Here is a 17689-nt window from a genome sequence, read left to right as displayed (position 1 = left end):
ACACACACACACACACACACACATTCAGTAGATTTTTGGAATTAAGCTTTTCTGTCCTCATACAAACATATGAAAATGTCACTCATCTTAAAACAGATGTGTTTTTGAAAATATCATACTTATCTACACAGATGTTTTTTTTGAAAATATACTAATTTACACAGATGTGTTTGTTATTTTCTTTATCTCACATGGTGCTCTCTCTTGCACACAATTATGAGTCATCCTACAATTCAGATCTGTCGGACATTCTCATAGATTTAGATGTGAAAAAACTAAAAATTATGTTTAAAGTACAGGGGACTCTGTGGTAATTAACACATTCATAGATTCAGTCCTTTAAATAACAGATCCACATGCACTTTCTGAAAAAACCCGGTATGGAAGTCACCTTGAGAGAAAAGGTCTTATTAAGGCACGGATGAAATCCGAATGATTAGTGCTGTGCTTGGAGTGCCCCTATAGATTCCTCCCTCAGTCCCTACCTCATGTTTCTGATACCCCTGAATCTGCAGTCTCCGTGTAACTCAACACAAAGTGCTCTGTGGGCAACACACACACACACTTCCTCCTTTATGCTTACTGTGTAAAGAACGTACAGGAGTAGGCCTTTCTTCTCATCCGCCCCTGGCACGCTGCCCTGGCCTCTTCCCTGCTGAGGCTTCTGGTCTAGGGACCCCTGCCATTGTCTGCAGTGCCCATCGTCCTAACAAGAGGTTTCCTTTATTTGTGCCTGTTGTCAACACTGGGGGAGGCTTAGCTTGTGTGGTAGCACAACTTTGGGGGATCTCTCGGGATTGACAGACAATTGCAGTGGTAGCTCAACGTTAGGGATCTTTCTTGATTAACAGATGATGGCAGTGCACAATGTTAGGGATCTTTCAGGATTGACAGACGATTGCAGTGGTATCACAATGTTCGGGATCTTTCAGGATTAACAGATGATTGCAGTGCACAACGTTAGGGATCTTTCGGGATTAACAGACGATTGAGGTGCACAATGTTAGGGATCTTTTAGGATTAACAGACGATTGCAGTGCACAATGTTAGGGATCTTTCAGGATTAACAGACGATTGCAGTGCACAATGTTGGGGATCTTTCAGGATTAACAGACGATTTCAGTGGTATCACAACGTTAGGGATCTTTCGGGATTAACAGACGATTGAGGTGCACAATGTTAGGGATCTTTTAGGATTAACAGACGATTGTAGTGCACAATGTTAGGGATCTTTCAGGATTAACAGACGATTGCAGTGCACAATGTTGGGGATCTTTCAGGATTAACAGACGATTGCGGTGCACAACGTTAGGGATCTCTCAGGATCTCTAACAGATCAATAGTGGTCCCCCCACTTCCTGGTGAAACAGATTTCAGCTGTACCTTTTTAGCCACTGAGGAGTCAGGACACCTCCTACTATACTGCTTAAGGGAGAACCAAACACGTAACCACGGAAATGGAAGAACCGGACCAGCAGCTATTTCAATTTGAAACTTTATACAGAAGTAGGGTATTTGAATGGCTTATCTTCTTCCTGAATTGCAAATTTTGCAACCGCACAGGTGCCAATGTTCCAGTCTGCACAGGTATGAGCCAGAAATAAGCACTCCGAGTATGTATGAGGGTGTGGGGAAGGGTGCTAAGTGCTTTTAAATAATTCAAACGCGCGCCGTGAAGAATGAGTGAAGGTGGTGAGGAGTGTGCTGGAAGGTGCCGCTCCTGGTCCAGGAGGAGAGGAAATGTGTGGCGATGTGTGGCCCGCTCATCTATAATGGAGGGAAGCGGGTCAGGAAGGGCTGCAGCTCCCTGGTGCAGTGGGGGGGTGAGGGGGGGGCCTCACTATTCAACACTGACTGTTCTACTGCTAGCACTGCAGGCTAACACTAGGACATTAACAGCTGACAGATGAGAGAGCAAGCCTGCCATCTTCCCCACAAATCCCAAACCTTGGCTAGCATAATTGAGAACACCTTTGACTAAGCAGTGGTTCCATGCACTGAAAATCAATCTATTTTTGAGAGCTGCAACACATCAGACTTCCTCCCCCACCCACCTATTCTCATGTCATTCCTCATGAGGCGCCCCTGGACCTGCTGACATGCAGATTACAGCTGGAGGTGGAATGACGGCCGACGGCAGGGCACACCAATCTCACCGCGACGCTGCTGGGTGTCAGGTCTGTCCCCCAAGGTGAGTCATCCATTTTTCCAGACCAAACAGAGGCTCAGTCTCCGAGGACCTGTACTCACTCTGGCACTGCCTGAGTGGTGTATTTCCCCCCCTTCTTTTTCCAAGGAGGAGAGTGTGCAGCTCCTGTCTCTGTGCTGACAAACCGCTAGTGTGTAATTAGTGTTTAACGTGTTATTTAGGCTGAAGACTGTGGATCAACTAATGGCTGGCTGGGCAAGGGGGGAGGTTTTGCATGAAACTGCCTTGCAATTAGGGGTACTGTTCTGCCTCACTGCTGTCTAGACACTGAAGTGAGACGACCACATCACACTAACCCTCCTAAACCTCTCAGTGGAGGAAATGGAATAGGTGAGAACACGCTGATACATTAATACGTCAAGAAACTGTTTATTTCACCCTCGATCTATAATTACAGTGGATTGGAAAGATGGTGAGTGGAGAACAAGACACCAAAAGTGGCTCTGAGTGAGATGAGGGGGAGAGAGAGAGAGGAGGAGAGAGAGATTACAATCATTTGACAGGCTAGGAACCACATTGTGCCTCAGCATCACGCACTGGATCGCACTGCAGCCTGCAGGTCCACTCTCTCTCTCTCTCTCTCACCACTCTCTCTCACCACACTCTGTTCTCCAGCCTATCTCTCTTCCTCCCCAGTGACTTGCAGGAAGGAAACTGTGACTGAGGTGAACACCCATCTCAAAGCCCAACATACAAGGAAAAATGACACAACAAATGAGGATTGCGAAACCATTATACTCCACCCAGCACCGTAATGCAAGCCCCCACCCAAAAAAATATGTGTGAAATACAGATGGCAGGATTTCACCATCCAAGTTACTAAATCCACCTGCCTTCTCAACTCAGATTGTAACACAACTGTACTGTAAAGATAGATAGAACAAGCTTTTCCTTTAAGGCTAAATTATTTTGATTTTAAATCGGTTTCTCAAACACGGCAACAAAGATTACATCTACTGTGAATGCACATTCATCTAAGCAATGGTCCTACAGTAGCTGTTCTCTTAGTCTCGCAGGCGAGTATGCATGCGCACTTCTTTGGGCGTATCAATGAGCAAAATCCCACACCACCCTCTTCAAGTCTAGACTGAGAGCGTGTTTATTTTCAATCCACTGGATGGCCAGCCCAGACAGACAGTCTCTCCTGCCCCAAGGTGCTTCTCAGATACATTTTAATTAGCTTCACTAGACGTTGAAGCTGTGGGCTGAACGGGGGTCTCTCTTATCTGATGCTAACACTCCTGGGCTGTCTCCTCATCTGTTCCTGTCAATCAATGTCTTTACGATCAGGTGTGCTCGATTCATCCTCGTTGACCTAGCCAAGTCTTCCTGACATTCCTCACATTTCAGATAAAAGGAATGTTAAAATGCCAGTTAACATATATTTTTTATTGTAGGCTGCATTTATATTCTTGAAATATTTTATATTTATGACTATTTTGTGGTAGCCTACTTTTCTCTGTCTGTATATTTCCCTGTAGGTATGTGAAAGCCTAATAGAGTAACAAATATTTGTGTTCAGATTCAGCATACAGGATACCTTACTTCATATGGTTAACTTAAACTAGAAATCACTTAAACACCATTAGGGTTACTGTTTAACTTGTCAGGTGCTGTCTCTGTTTTCATACTGTGATGATGTCACTTAGTACTGATTTGATGTGACGTATATAACAAAGACATTTTTTTTTTATGGTTTTAATTTTACGCCAATATTGGCTCTGGCATGTATGGTATGGCACCCTATGTATTTGTACGTTTTTACAAATTATGAAAAAATATATTATATAAATTCTTATCATAATAGTTGCTGACAGGCAGGGACGTCTCTCTCCTCCTCTCCCCCCCCCCCCCCCCCCCCCATACTTACAGGGGCTGCTCAGCTCTGTTGGAGTGCTCTCCTTGTTTGACATTGTTGAGGCCTAACTGTACCGCTGACACAGGCTTTCTTGTAAGCTTTTGGTTACCCACACTGATTGCTGCAATCAGACAGTGGTTGTACAATGATGATAAATAAGCACACAGCACTAGAACTGAAAACAAAAAACAGTGCTTTACTGCAGCGCTGCAATTCACTGCAATGACCACATGCCAACGCTTTGTCCAGGTTTTCATCAGAAGACACGCCAAAAGGAAAGAAGAATAATAACACTTTGGTCAGAGTGGTGGACAGTCCAGAGGAATGTGATCTCACCTCACACACCTAAGATAAAACAAATGTCCATGTACTAACTCTCCTGCACACCTCACGTCTCTCTGATCCAAGGCCCTGCACTGGAACCTCTTCCTGCATCTGCAAACAACACAACACCTCCCGGGAACAATCACTCAACAAGATGAGACTGACTAACAACATGACGCTGGGTGGCAGTTTCTGTTTGATGTGGGTGTATGTATGTGTTTGTGGGGGGGTGTATGAGGGGCGTGTCTAACTGATCCCCACACCAGGAAGAACGAGGAGCACCAGACAGGACGGCAGCGGCAAATGCACGTCCACAGGGAGCCTGAAGATGAAAGGTGCTACTGGGGTGCCGGCTCTAATCCGGTTATATAAGCCTCCTACAGCGCGGAACCAAAATGGCTGCCACAGAGCTATCAAACACGGAGAAAGCTTCTCTTTTTTTTCCTGCGCTCTGAGAAACAAACACACACAGTCAGACACAAGCAAACAGAGTTGTCTTCCCGCAGTGAGAAAGTGGATTATTCCCACAGCCCTGGCAGAGTGAATATTTAGATAATTCATGTATGAGGATGGTGGCCTCTCTGGTAAAGCATAATAGTAATCAAAACAAAGCCTTGCTCCCCTGCATATGGCTGTGACCTTTCCATTCTGGCACAACTGACTTACTGTATGCAGCACATGAATACAGACTGGGGCAAGAACGCAGAGCTATGCATAATAGCATGGTATTTGCACAAATTACTGGGGGCAAAAAGAATCATCAGGGCAGTTTTTCCATTCCTGGTCTACAAAGCGAGGTCTTCAGACACCTTGTGTTGTGAGGAGAGTTTAAAAAAAAAAAGAGAGAGGGAGAGTCAGAGAGATAAGACCAAACCAAGATCAGTCTCAGATCAAACCTCATAATGCACTGATGCCGTGCTAGGTGCCTCCCAACTCTCACTTCCTCTCTCTCTCTCCCTCTATCTCTATCTCCTTTCCTCCACTTGACACCCATCTCTGCAGCTGTTTTCCTCCCCAGTCAAACACTTCACTGTATAAACTCACTCAGCCGTACTGAAATGAACACACATGACAAGACCTTTCGTCTTTCTTTTTCTCCCTCGTCCTCTGCAAATGCCTTGGCCTGCCTTATAAGTGTGTCATGTACCATGGCCACGCAAATGTATGTGGGCCAGGAAAGAATGTTTTGAATATGATTAAGTATTGAAGCACAACACAATGCCGTGACATAGAGAGACACACAAAGAGTGCCATTCAGTGGACTTGCGAGAAAGGAGTGGGGGGCGTGGTGGTGGTGAAGGGGGTGGGGGGGTAGCGGTCGGGTCATCAGGCCTTTCAGGATTTTCCTCATCTCGGCCGAGCTTCTGAGAAGAGTAGTATGTTTTGTGGAAACACTGACAGATATACGACAGTCAACTCGGGTTTAATTTGAGTTGAAAATCAATGCGTGGGAGGGGGGCAGGCCAATATATCAGTTTTTCGAGCAGCGCTCTTTGCCAGGCCCTCAGCATGCACTGTGACCTTTGACCTGTCTTCAGAACACACCAGCAGGGGCTTGGATCAGGACTTACAACCGCAAAAAAAAAGAAAAAAAGAATCAGGTATGTGAAATACAAACAAGAGAGAGGAAATGCTTAGTACCCCCCCTTCTCCCCCTCACACCTTTAGTTCTGGGAAATGTGCTGGCCAGGGTTGAATCCCAGAGCTAGGTAAATACCTCAGGGCGGATAGCATCCGCTATTCCACTAGCTAGCGTGACAATCTGTGGGATGGGGTGGGGGGTGCTACAGATCCAGGGCAAACACATGAAGGCCTGCAGGCAGGGCCATGATGCTGAGGGAGTCTGTGACGGCCCATCAGGCTTTTATCATGGCACATTAACGGCTCCCTCTCTGGCTTTTTCAGCCAGACATGAAGGTTTGCTCCGACATCCCCATGGTTGGACCAAAAAGGCCTTCTTACATCAAAGCTGACGTTTCCTCTTTGTGCTGCCTTTCTGCACGCAGAGTGCAATATGGAGGAGCCCTTATGTATATCGCAGCCTTGGAGATGCCTCCCGAAGCCGCTGACTGTGGATTCATATTTTATGGTAACCTTCATCATGGCATGTGGGTCTGTAACACTCTCTTGCTGGAGCTGCCTGACTTGAATTAATTCAGACTAAAGGCTTATAACTTAATATCTGCTAATAACTGATTACAGCAGTTTCATTTATTAAAGTTTTCAACACAAAGATGTTTTTGGATAATATTCATCAGTAACAGAACACACTGTCAGTCTTGTAGTTCCCAACTCCGAGTGATAATTCAGTTAAAATGAAAAGGCAGACAATTGGGCTTGTGTTCTGAAGTCTTCTAAAGCAGAAAAGGAGCTTTTTTTCTCGGGTTCATAATGGATCTACTGGAAATCAGCACAGCGAGACAGAAGGTCTAGTGATGTAGCCGTCTTGGCGAACATCCCAAAGCAGGTTTCTATGTCCGACTCTGTCATCATTCTGGAGAACTAACTGGCCAACTCAATCTTCGTATGGGTGTTACACACTGAGTCACCGTGAGAGAGAGCAGGAGGTGATGCAAAATGGTGGTCATGTTACTTATTACAGAGATTTGGTGCAGACAGGTTGCCTCAGCAATGTTGTTCTGACAATAAAAAATGGCTGAGACAGAAAAACAGCTTGTCGCTTGCAGCTAAGGTCCTTCAGTTTCTGACAACCAGCCCTGCAGAGTGTGTGCTGAAGCGTACAGACAGCCATTCTACTTGCAGGAGGAACAGTTGCTGATGAAATGATTCTGGTCTCTTCATCCTCAACACCATCCATTCACTCCCTCTATAAACAACAGCAGTATCATGCACTAACTGTCTCTGTTTATAAACTGCCTCTGAGACTGGGTGCTTACCTTGCCTGAGCTGGCACTGGCAGCCTTTCAAGACACTCGTGTTGAGGCTAGCTTGCGTCTCAGTCAACAAACCACGGCATACTTTCTCAAGGTTCACGTGTCTTATCCTGTATGAGACCTTGTCCCCGAATGCCCTCAGCGTAAGGCAAAGCAGATTACAATCATGGCTAAATCATTAAAGTTTTGCGTATCAAAAGAACATGAAAATGTCATACTATGCCAATTAAAACACGAGCACTGTACAGACCAGGTCATCGGTTTTCACCTGCAGCGGAGTGGGATCACGGATGTAGGCGCTTACACATGACAGAGCAACGAGCCGCTGTGACACACCAAGGTCTTGACAGGAAGAGGCAGCCTTCCTCCTCGCTGTGTAGTAAGCAGCAAGCAGGGAAATGAGAAGCGAATGAGGAAGCGATCTCTCAGCGAAGAGATATCTCATAGATTGAGAACAAAATTAAGTTATTTATTTAATAGGATGTGTGCACAGAAGTTATTTATTGAATAGGATGTGTTCATAAGAGTTGGCACTGTTTACTTCTGTGGCATAGCCTTCGGGTGAGTCAGCGACTCTGCTGATGTGAGACTCTCGACACAGAAACCATTTGAATACTTGACTGACTGAATGACGAAGAATATGTGTGTGTGTGTGTGTGTGCACTGTAAAAAAAAAATTGTTGAGGATATTTAAAATTTGCAGGCAACCGTCTGCATTTAGATTTTTGCGTTTTCCCAACAATTTACTGTGTGATTGTACCAACTACAATATCACTGTTGTCCTTATTAATAATATTCAGTTCTGCCAACAAAGATTTTTTCGTTCAGTGAATGGTGTTCAGAGTCCTACAAAAAGATAATTGAGAATAAATAATATTTATTGTGCTCTCACTAACACCATTCCGGTGGGCCTCAGAGGGCAGGCAATTTCTGCTGCAGGACCGAGTTAGGACAATTCTTACACGCACCCTCTCAAGGTTTGCTCTTTAAGCAGTTAGGATGGCCGAACTGTCTACATCGTGTGAGGATCGAATCATGACCTTCGGATCATGAGACTGACGCGCTACCCACTGCGCCAACAAGGCTACGGTTTTGATCACTTGATTAATAAATAATAAATATGAGTTTAAAATAATGTTTTAACTTTACATAAAATGTCACCCTTCGTTTAGCTAACGTTAGTTACAGTCAGGGGACAAACAAGCTAGCTAGTTATTTAACATTCGTACATTAGTTGCCCTTATACCTTGGATGCGTTCGCGCACTTTTATGTACTGTCTTCTGTCTTCTATTTTCCACCTGTTCATTCCGTAGCTACTTCAGTTGTGACGCTCAGTCGCACGACACCAACTTGAGATGAAAGCCCCTTAGAGAGATCCGTGTAACCCCGTCCGTCTACCAACTTTCTTCTAATGACCAATTTTAAGTTCAGCTTATTCTCTAAAGCGTGTTGACACATCAGTGGACTGCATATTGTTGGTCTAACATGCATTTCTGAATACATTTACAGTATTTACATTTCCTTGTCTTTATAACTAATAATTTCAACTATACTGAACAAACCATACCAACTTTCTTGTAATGACAAATTTTAAATTCAGCTTATTCTCTAAAACATGTTGACACATCAGTAGGCTCCATATTGTTGGTCTAACATGCATTTCTGCATACATTTACAGTATTTACATTTCCTTGTCTTTATAACTAATCATTTTAACTATACTGAACAAACCGTAGTTAGATTTTTTACAGTGTGTGTGTGTGTGCCCTTCCAAATGTCACCCATAGCCAGTTTTCAATTTTCTCCTGTGAGAGCATGCGTGTGGGTGCATGACTGAGAATGTTTGTCTGTGCACCCTGCCAGGCTGTTTGCGTCGTTGAATGAGGGAGGCCTTTATGAGTGGTTTTGTGTCGTGGTTATCAACCAAATTCATGTGTGTGTGTTTGTGTGTGTGTGTGTGGGTTTGTGTGTGTTGCATGTCTGCGTATCCATCTGTGAATGTGTGTCCACTGGTTTCGTCATCTGTGACTACAGACTTCCATTTTACTGTCCGTTTCAAAACCACAGCTTGTAAAATGACAGCATTTTTCGCCTTCTAGATACTCCTTATGCTGGGAACTCACACTCGTTCTCCGTCTTCTATTCTCTGTCCTTCCCTCTTTCTTTCACTCTCTCTCTCTCTCTCTTTCACACATACACACTCTCTCTGTCTTTCTTCAGCTCATTCCCCAACTTGCCAGTAACTAAACTGGGGGTTGTTCAGTGCCAGGCTCTGCCCAGCTGGTGCCTTCCTGCCTCCCCAACTGCCACTGCCTCCGCCTGCCCTGCCCCGCCACGGGAACCTCCATCAGTCATGCCACCAAGTGCTCCGTCCCTGTGAGTGTGTTATTGAAACAAGGCATGAACCCTGGAACTGTGTGTGTATGTGTGGGTGTGTGTGTGAGAGAAAAAGAGCTTGTCCCGCAAACGCCTATCGGTCTCCCACCACTGCCACTGCAGTCTCATGCAATACAATAGAGCTCATTCTGCGGGCCTATCCTCCCACCCCCCCCATCTCTGTTCTCAAATATCGCCTTCCATCAGAGTTCCTTACAATGGCTTCCTATGCCAACCTCAATGGTCACACACACACACACACACACACACACACACACACACACACACACACACACACACGCACACACACACACACGCACGCACACACACGCGCACACACACACACACACACACACACACACACACACACACACACACACACCTTCTAATTCTTTCTCCTTCTCCTTTAATTTGCATAGCCCAACAGTCAGAAAGTCACGCTTGATATTAAAAATTTAAAACACTGTATGTTGAGGAAGCCAGTTTCCAGGCTACAGCACACCCGTCTAAGCGTACAATCAACTCAACAGCTTGTTTTGTCCTACCATGACCAAATAAAAAGGCTTCAGAAAGAGGAAGAGAGAGCGAAAGAGAGTGAGGGAGGAAGAGAGAGAAGGAGGGAGAGCGAGATTGAGCGAGAGAGAGAGCAAGGGTGTAACCAAGTTGCAAACTGATATGTCTATTAGTCCCTTGGAATCAGAATGAGTTTACAGGCAGCGCCCTTTGAAAGAACCAATCCAGATGGAAGTAGGCCAAGTAGGGGAGCTGATACGCCACCTTAAAACAGAACACCTGTCAAATCTCAACCTCTTTCATTTACCTACCAAGGCAGACTCTGTGATCCAACGTCTGAGGCTCTGTTAATCACAAGATGGCCAAAAGGCAACTAACGGGTGAACAGAGGCTCTAACTAGATGCTTCAACTGGCATACAACCGTGCTAAAAACAAACTAGCTAGAAAAAGGTTGAGGGACGTTATCAGGTTGGAAGATAGCTGAAGCAGATCGGTCTTCCTGTTGCCACTGAGTGCAAAGAAATTACCACTTTAAATCACCGGGTCCACAACCACTGCGATTGAGGTTTATGAGCAGCTAACATTAACCAATAACACATCAGACAAAGTTCATCTCCAGAATCGTCCAACATTAAGTCCTTTCAGTGCACTGAACAAGGAATCCTCATATATGTTGTGTTGCTAAATCTCTCACCTGGGTGTTCCCAAGCAGAAGGCAAGCTTGAAGGGATACGTAGCGGCCATCTTGGAAAGTACCTTGCTTTTCACTGCTGGTGTGGGAGAAAATCGCTATGAATCTATAATGCATGTATTAGCCCTGCAGGCTGCCTCAACTGAAAAATATTGATTGAGGGAACAAAACAATACATCAGATCTTGTGAGCGCCTTCAGGCGAGCGCGACGAGCCATTGACCACTGCATTCTATCAATGGCATTTAAGGCCTTCGAGGAATTTCATGGCAAGAAACTTCACCAGTAAACACAACGCGTAACCACACACCCACACACAGACACGCACACACATGAAAAGCAGAGGAAACCAGCTCCAAGCAAATGGGAAACAAAACAGCAAAAATATGCAAAATCCGTCTAACCAACACCACCACCAATCACCCACACACTAACACACACACACACAAACACACAGGTCAGAAAGAAGTCAAACACACTGAGTGAGTGTTGCTGAGCCACGTACGGAGGAGTGGATTAAAGGGGTAAATATTAATTCTGTTTTTCTTTCCCATCCGTCTGGGGGTGGGGGCCAAACACACAGAGTTGTTTCTCTGGGACGTTAAGTGTCTGGGAGGAGGAACACGCCGGTTGGGAGACGCATAAATGATTCATGGGTCCTAAGTCACCGGAATGGAGCCGGCCGTACTGTTGAAGGGGTGAGGCCAGGACAAAGGTTTAACACTCCTCCCAAAGAAGAAAGAAAACATGGTCCGCAGCTCCTACAAAAGGGGCGGGTGGGGTGGGGGGTTGATGGGGGTTACCGCAGGCCAGGGCGTGACAAAGGGGGCCCACTCCTCCCCAAGAGGTGCCACTCAGTCAGGGAGAGGTGAGAGAGGGAGTCCCTTCTCAAGCTCCGGAGTGGGAGGGTCTGAGAGCTGCCGGCAGCTTTGAGATTCAGTTCCAGGGATAATCCTAATGAAATGCTCGCTCCCTCTCTCTCTCTCTCTCTCTCTATCTCTACCTCTACGTCTCTCTTTCTCATCTTTCATCCACGGAGAGTTCTGGTTGTTCCCTGACGTGCTCCACCAAGACAGACGGCTGTGTTGGCAGCTTGTCAGATGCCTTCCCTCGTGCCTCTGCTTCTGATAAATGACTAAATGTTTCTTCTCTGTCCACTCGCACTTGCTAATGTTTATGATTTCATGGTCAACTGGATTGAGCCGCTTTCACAAATTAAAATCCCCAATCAAGGTACAACACAGCGGCTTCATCCCATGTAGCTGGCCTGTGCATCAATGCATTAAGCCAATGTAATGTAATATCATAAATGCGCTCAGTCCTCCCACACACACACACACACACACACACAAATGCACACACACACACATCACCTACCATGAACATGCATTAACCCCACCATTAACAAAATGAATCCGTTCAAATCACGACAGAGAGGATGTCTTTCTGGGTTGCAGGATTGGCCAGAACCTTCCAGAATAGCTTAAATGCAGAGGAGGGGAAAAGCAACGCTTGGCAGACGACAAGGAAGGAAGGTGGACTGCTGAGGCAGAGTGCCGACACTTCCAGAAGACGGCATGGCAGCTGTGTATGTACGCGAAACATGGAAGCGTTTATTCAGCGGGTTCTGGATAGTGCATGCTGGGGGAAATGTCAATTAAACCCCACAGAGAAGACTGCAATGTCATTACGTCCTTTCCCTCATCTCCCCCTCTCCCCTCCTTCACACACACACACACACACACACACACACACACACACACACTGGAACATACACACACAAACACACACACACACACACACACACGCTGGTTCTCATCTCTACTCGCACTAAACACATCTCTACGGTCAAGTACAGGTCACAGCCTGTTCCTCCCCACATGCCCCAACCCCGTGTGGGACGAGTATGAAAGGTGATACTGGGCAAAACAAAAGAGCGGTGAGTGAGCAAGGAGAGAGGGGGGGGGGGGGGGGGGGGGGGGCTGTTAGGGAGGGAGGGGGCAGGCTCTGTGATGGGGTTAGCAGTCATGCAGGGGATGGATGGTTGCTATTTTGGCCCGCTCGGGTCCTGGATGCCTGACAAGGAGTACTGTGTGTGTGTGTGTGTGTGTGTGTGTGTGTGTGTGTGTGTGTGTGTGTGTGTGAGGACTGGACTGGAGCCTTATTTAGCAAGGGGGGTACCATAAGGTCGCCTGGTATGGCTGACAGAGGTGCTCTATCATTCATGAAAGCACCTTGGATAGAGCGAGTGACAGGGAGAGAGGGCGAGAGAGAGAAAAAAGAGAGAGAGAGAGAGAGAGAGAGAGAGGGCGAGAGAGAGAAAGATAGAAAAGAGAAAGAGGAAGGGATAAAGACAGAGGGAAGGTTAACAATGTCAATGTTTGCGGCCCCTTCTGAAGGGCACTTTTCAGAGCGTTGTGGGATGAGTGCTGGTGCTTCTGGCAGAGGCGCTTCAAATAAACATTACATAAGGGACCAGTCGATGTGCTTTACTGGAATCAAGGAAGAAGAAACAAGACGGACATAAAGGCATAACAAACGGGGAAACCGACCCACTATCCAAGTAAACCCACAGCACATACTAAAAGGCATCAGCCTTCACCGTTACTGTCGAAGCATAGATTTCTTCCAAGTTGCGTCAGAACTGCTCATCTCATCCCATTTGCTTATCTCATCTTACCACGACATGTCCTTGAAGTTAAACTGGGCTTTAGGCGGAAAACTAAATAACAGATATTTCAGGTCTTTTCCCAGAACATGCCACTCGTCAGCACAGCACTAGTCAAGGCCTCTGCCCCAACCCCTCTCTTTTGGAGACAGGCTGGATTTCGCCGACACATGTAGCAAATCTCATTATCTGTGGCTCACCAATTCACCCAGGCAGGTGCCCACGGAGTCTTTGAACAGAGACGCCAAGTCGCTAATAAGGATGAAGCGGTCAGCCTTGCAGAAAGAGACAGGCTTGGTTAGTGAGAGCTCTTTTTTTACCCCCCTCACTCTCACTCTCGCTTTCCCTCTTTCCATTTCTGACAACTTCTTCTATTGTCTTCCCAGGCCTTGAGGTCTTTTGAGTCACCCTGCGTGGGCAAGGAAAGCTTTTTTACTCAAGGAGAACTCTTCAGGGCGAAGAGGTATAGAGTGGGGTGTGCCAGGAAAAGAGAGCGAGTGAGTTGAGAGGAAGTGAAAGAGAGATGAAGGTAGAATTTGTGTGTGTCTGTGTGTGTGTCTGTGTGGGTGGGTGCCTCTGTGTTTGCATGTGTGTGTGTGTGAGAGAGAGAGAGAAACCGAGACAAATAGAGAAGAGCGGTAGACATAGAAAAAGTAAAAAAGAAAGACAGAAGGAAGGAGAGTGTGTGAGAGAGCGACAAAGACCTCAGTAGACAACAGTAAGCGACAGATGACAGATGAGAGACAGAGATGGAAGTCTCTGTCTCTGAACACCTGAAAATCCCTCACCACAACACCCTGACAAGAGACAACAGGGGAATGAGAGGAGGAGGAGGAGGAGGAGGAGGAGGAGGAGGAGGACACTTGACTCGGACCTTGGCTAGAGTTCCTGTAACTGTAATGATTAGAGCCCTGCATTCCCCAAAGCTAAGGTCATGGTTCCGTTTCTAAGGAGTGCAAACAAACCATATATAATGTGATTTTGTGGGAGCCTGTACAAGTGTGTCTGCCAGCCAGCCTACTGCTAGTTATATCAGATTAAAGTGTCTGCTAAATATCTGACTTAACACATCAGGGTTATCAGCCATGCTTGGCTAACATTTCTCCAAAATGCACAACTGGTTTTGAGACCCACTGAGTTATTGCCAAGTTCTTCAGTTCATTCGTCTAACGTCACTTCATTATCTGTATTTTATCTCCATTAACAAGCTGACTCAAGTCAAAACACTCTCTCCAACACTGAACTATAACAGCACACCAGAGCAGATGTTTTGTGGGTGTGAGGTGGAATGAGCGCTCTTTTTTTTTCGTTTTCATCAGAACATCAGGTTGAGAGGGTTTTCAAATCCTCCCTCAAATACCTCCCACTGGCAGACTGCATCACACCAGCAGTATACCAGTAATCATAATTCACTTCTGGTTTCAAACATCGCAATGTAAGCAATAACAATCATATCACACAGGTGCGGAACGTAGGCCTAACTGGCTTCACACAATATAAATGTAAAAGTCTTCGCATGGCTGACTGTCTGTTCCCACCTTACCATGCAAACACATAAGGGCCCTGTTGGTCGTCATATGACAGCTGTTATGTCTTTTAAAGTTGGCATACTCCTGACTTTCAGTGTTGGTCCTTGGGGCAGGGGCAGCACCAGCATCGTCTTGAACGCATGGTCGACCAGCATTAATTATCGGGGCTGCGGTGTAACGACTGCAGCCTCCCGAGGCACCGCTGTTTCCCGGTGCACTGTTTCGAGAGACCCACGGCAGGGAGCTATGCAAATCACAGCACCTTGAGGCCGGCTGACTCAGTCCAGATTTTACACTCCACGGGCCATTCTAAACCCACCGGCATTCCTGCAACCTCACTATGACTGGGTCATAGAGCAAATCTGATCACAGTCAATTCGGACCGATGGAGCTACGAGACTTAGGCTACATGTGTTCCTTAGTGGTGTTGATACTCTCGTATGTAGCCTACTTGGACGGAAACCCAATTTGAAATCATAGTCTGTGGGGCGTGATTGTGTTCAAATCTCTCCACGGCACAGGCGCATTTTTAATGCATTAGATAACCGTTACAACTCACAATTCAGAGGCCACTGGCTTATAAGCAATACAGGATAAAGACCAGGGAAAGGCTTTAAAATTAAATTATACTATAATTCTTATTACCCTACTGTTTTATTGATAGCTTCGTGGTGGGTCCCCTCTACGATTCGTACAACCCCGTTTTGACAATTCCATACAACATGTAATGATACATGTACACCAAACAATATTTGCCCTTATGCATGCGGGTAAGTTAGGGTCGCTGGTCTGTGTTTCCTTACGACACCCTGGCTCACCCCATGGAAATTTACTTGACGACCCCAGGAGGCCAAGAATCATCTGGAACGTCTCCAAAATTCTCGTCACAGTGACACTCAGCCGAAATAGCTTGAGGTGCTCCTTACCAAATAATAGACTACTAACCATTTACAACAGCAACATTGTCACTAAAACAGTACTAGACTGCATCTAACGAACACAGCGGTCACCAGGCTATTCCGAGCAATAAAAGCCGCTTTAATGTAGCTTTTATCATCATCACTGTCTTCTCTATTTCGACACTTTCATATCCGGCGATTCACTCCAGGCCTGTAGAAATTAAAGCATCAGCGATTGTTTTACATTACATATACACCCACCATGAGATACAGACATACAAGTGTAATGATATGACAGCCGTGGAGATCGCCTCTCCTCCGTCTTCTAGCACAAGAAAAGAGCTTACCCATCGCCTGTTTTGGGTTGTATCTAGATGTTCATTGCGATCCAGGAGATGGTCTTAGTAGATTCCTCAGTCGTATTAACAGCCAGAAGTATCCGAGTTATTACGCATTGTAGCTTTCGTTTGTGCCTGGCTACACCAATCTCCATTACATTCTGAACGCAGAGCCGCATAGCCTGCTTACGCTGTGCGGCAAGGCAGCGGCTACACTGGAGAATGAGGCAGGCTATATACCTCTGGATCCCCAGCAGAGAGAACGAGTCGGTCCAGTTGTTTGTTCGTTAGCCACTCTGTCCATGTAAACCTCGCGTTTCGTATGAAAGATTACTGACTGTGCTGGGTTCAGTGACAGAGAGAGAAAAACAACGCTGCATTCAAGATGTTGAGAGCCATTCAGGTTGTTGTTCGACGTACTGATGCAGGAGATAGCTTATCTCCATCCCGCCAGCAGAGATGCGGAGTGAAATGAAAACGATTCTTGCTCCTTCCTACAACAATTTTGACGGTTTTATGACTCGCGACCCCCTACTCTCTGGGTTCTCTCCATCGCCGTTGTCTTCGGGCCAGCTCCGTGCCTAACATCAGACTAGTCCGACTGCTTTCAGGACAATAATGACGCTTTTCCGCTCATGTACAAGGCAGACCTCTCTCCTTTATTTTTCATTCTCCCCTTTAGAAATGACTGAGGTGAAGGAAAAGGAGGGGGGACCGCACGAGACGACAGCTCCTCCCAGCTTGCTTATCACATAGGACAGGGAGGGGGAGTAGCCATACGGAGGGGGCGAAAAAAGGGTTATTCATAGACGAATCAAAGATGAACGCTAAAATAGAGGTTAACGACAGCATTTGTATGCTCACCATAATGCTAACGTAATATTAATTCTTATAAATGATGTATTTGACATTCCACCTGAAAGCAAAGCGCAGCCTGCTACAAAATAAGTCATTCGAGCAATGATACATTGTTTATTTCCCGTCCCATTCCACTGTCACCCACTCCAGTAGTAACGGATCACCACCATTTGCTCTCAAAGTCAAGGAAGCAACATTGTTGCTTGATGTTGTGGAACGTCGGGTCTTGTTTGCCGGAATCATACAGATTTTAGTATGTCAAGTGATGTCTACTGTTGACGACTACTTGAAAAAAGTGTTTCCGTGGCTTACCGAGCACTTGTAGTTGTCCTCGCTCAGAGGCATGAGAAAATACATCTGACAAAAAGCACAGTGAATGCTAAATATACCGGTATACACATATAGAAAATAATAGAATCTTGAACGCTGAAGCTTTAGGAAGCTTATGATTTGTTATTACAAATCCTCCCTGCGCTCAGCGTTCAACATTCTTTTCACAAGGACAATTACAAAACAAACACATTTACCATT

The 17689-nt window shown here is 45.9% G+C and overlaps 1 protein-coding gene across 2 annotated transcripts in view; it reads right to left on the bottom strand.

Annotated features, from left to right (window-relative positions):
• mgat3b (beta-1,4-mannosyl-glycoprotein 4-beta-N-acetylglucosaminyltransferase b) overlaps positions 1-16962 on the bottom strand; it is a 28381-nt gene extending 11419 nt beyond the window's left edge. For both annotated transcript variants that reach the window (XM_080848605.1, XM_080848604.1), the window contains exon 1: positions 16310-16962. The gene's annotated coding sequence lies outside the window, so the exon portion shown is untranslated. The remainder of the gene's footprint in view (positions 1-16309) is intronic.
• Between the last annotated feature and the right edge of the window lie 727 nt (positions 16963-17689).

This window comes from Sprattus sprattus, assembly GCF_963457725.1.
Source record: "Sprattus sprattus genome assembly, chromosome: 1".
Taxonomy (NCBI): Eukaryota; Metazoa; Chordata; class Actinopteri; order Clupeiformes; family Clupeidae; genus Sprattus; species Sprattus sprattus.
The sequence above is the reverse complement of the archived record's forward strand: the minus strand, read 5'-3'. Positions and strand labels throughout refer to the sequence as shown.